At 57.8% G+C, this 2500-nt stretch overlaps 1 protein-coding gene across 1 annotated transcript in view; it reads left to right on the forward strand.

Moving 5' to 3' along the window:
- LOC122252054 (uncharacterized) overlaps positions 1-2500 on the forward strand; it is a gene marked incomplete in the record, with an annotated part of 75351 nt that overhangs the window by 57264 nt on the left and 15587 nt on the right.

Raw genomic sequence — 2500 nt, forward strand, 5'->3', positions numbered from 1 at the left:
GGGGGTGAAGGAGGGAGAGAGGGGGAATGAGGGAGGGAGTGGAGGAATGAGGAAGAGAGTGGGGGAAGGAGGGAGAGAGAGGGTGAAGGAGGGAGGGAGACCGTGAAGGAGGGAGAGAGGGGGAAAGGAGGGAGAGAGAGGGTGAAGGAGGGAGAGATAGGATGAAAGGAGGAGAGAGGGGGAGGAGGGAGAGAGGGGTGAAGGAGGGAGAGAGGGGGGGGTGAGAGAGAGGGGAAAGAGATAGAGAGGGAGTAAAGGAGGGAGAGAGGGGGTGACGTAGGGAGAGAGTGGGGGAAGGAGGAAGAGAGGGGGATGGAAGGAGAGGGGAAGAAGGGAGAGAAAGGGGAAAGGAGGAAGAGAGAGAAAGGAGGGAGAAAAAGGAGGAAGGAGGAAGAAAGAGAAAAGAGGGAAAGAGGGGGTGACGTGGGAGAGAGTAGGGGAAGGTGAGAGAGATTAGGGGAAGGAGGTAGAGAGTAGGGGAAGGAGGAAGAGAGGAGGAAGGAGGGAGAGAGTGGGTAAAGGAGGAATAGAGGAGGAAGGAGGGAGAATAGGGGGTGAAGGAGGGGGAGAGTGGGGGGAGGAGGGAGAGTGGGAGGGAAGAAGGGAGAGAGGGGTGAAGGAGGGAGAAAGGTGGTGAAGAAGGGAAGGAGGGAGAGAGGGGGTGAAGGGGGGAAGGAGGGAGAGAGGGGGTAAAGGAGGGAAAGAGGGAGAGAGGGTAAAGGAGGGAGAAAGGGGGGAGAGTTGGAAAGAGAAAGAGAGGGGTGAAGAAGGGAGAGAGGGGGTGGGAGGGAGAGAGGCGGGGAAGTAGGGAGAGAGGGGGTAAAGGAGGGAGAGAAGCGGTCAAGGAGGGAGAGAGTGGGTGAAGGAGGGAGAGAGGGTGAAGGAGGGAAAGTGGGGGAAGGAGGTAGAGAGTGGGGGAAGGAGGTAGAGTGTGGGGGAAGGAAGGGGGGAGAGAGGAGAGAAGGGGTGAAGGAGGGAGAGAGGGTGAAGGAGGGAGAGTGGGGGAAGGAGGTAGAGAGTGGGGGAAGGAGGTAGAGTGTGGGGGAAGGAAGGGGGGAGAGAGGAGAGAAGGGGTGAAGGAGGGAGAGAAGGGGTGACGGAGAGAGAGAGTGGGGGAAGGAGGAAAAGAGAGGGAAGGGGGTAGAGAGGGGGTGAAGGAGGGAGAGAGTGGGGGAAGGATGAAGAGATGGGGTGAAGGAGGGAGAGAGGGAGGAGGGAGAGAGGGCGTGAAGGAGGGAGAGAGTGGGGGAAAGAGGAAGAGAGGGAGTGAAGGAGTAAGAGAGGAGGGAACGAGGGAGAGAGTGGGTGAAGGAGGGAGAGAGGGAGGAGGAGGGAGAGAGGGGGGAAGGAGGGAGAGAGGGCGTGAAGGAGGGAGAGAGTGGGGGAAAGAGGAAGAGAGGGAGTGAAGGATGAAGAGAGGAGGGAACGAGGGAGAGAGTGGGTGAAGGAGGGAGAGAGGGAGGAGGAGGGAGAGAGGGGGGAAGGAGGGATAGAGGCCGTGAAGGAGGGAGAGAGTGGGGAAAGAGGAAGAGAGGGAGTGACGGATGAAGAGAGGAGGGAACGAGGGAGAGAGTGGGTGAAGGAGGGTGAGAGAGGGTGAAGGAGGGAGAGAGGGAAGAAGGAGAGAGAGAGGGGGTGAAGGAGGGAGAGAGGGGATAAAAAAAGGAGAAAGTGGAGGAAGGACGGAGAAAGGGGGGAAAGAAGGGAGAAAGTGGGTGAAGGAGAGAGAGAGGGGGGATTGAGTGAGAGGATCAGGGAAGGAGGGAGAGAGGGGGGAAAAGGGAGAAAGGGTGAAGAGAGAGAGGTGGGAAGGAGGGAGAGAGGGGAAAGGAGGAAGAGAATGGGGGAAGGAGAGAGAAAGTGGGTGAAGGAGGGAGAGAGGGGGGAAGAGGGGAGAGACGGGTGAAGGAGAGAGAGGGGTGAAGGAGGGAGAGAGATGGGAAAGAAGGGAGAAAGTGGGGGAAGAAGGGAGAGAGGGGTGAAGGAGAGAGAGAGAGGGTGAAGGAGGGAAAGAAGGGGTGAAGGAGGGAGAAAGTGGGTGAAGAAGGGAGAGAGTTAGGGAAGGAGGGAGAGAGGGGGTGAAGGAGGGAGAGAGTAGGGGAAGGAGGAAGAGAGGGGGAGGAGGGAGTGAGGGGGAAGGAGGGAGAGAGTGGGGGAAGGAGGAATAAAGGGGGTGTAGGAGGAAGAGAGGGGCTGACGGAGGGAGAGAGGGGGTGATGTAGGGAGAGAGGGGGGGAAGGAGGAAGAGAGGGGGGAGGAGGGAGAGAATGGGTAAAGGAGGGAGAGAGGGGGTGACTAAATTAAGTAATGGCATTTGCAAAATCACCTGTGATATTTTCCAGAACAGGCATAACTTTGTCGAACACCTCTTTTCCCAATTTTTGTGCCACTTCACTGCTGCAGGATTCATTGTTTCCTTCCCCGTTGTTCCCCGACGAGTCATGACGTTTTTCCTCTTCCATGCTGACAGCATGTTCTCTCGTCTCCGATGAGACATGAC

The sequence above is a fragment of the Penaeus japonicus genome, unplaced genomic scaffold (genome assembly GCF_977035675.1).
Source record: "Penaeus japonicus unplaced genomic scaffold, GWHDUDI00000001_assembly GWHDUDI00000023, whole genome shotgun sequence".
In the NCBI taxonomy this organism is placed as follows: Eukaryota; Metazoa; Arthropoda; class Malacostraca; order Decapoda; family Penaeidae; genus Penaeus; species Penaeus japonicus.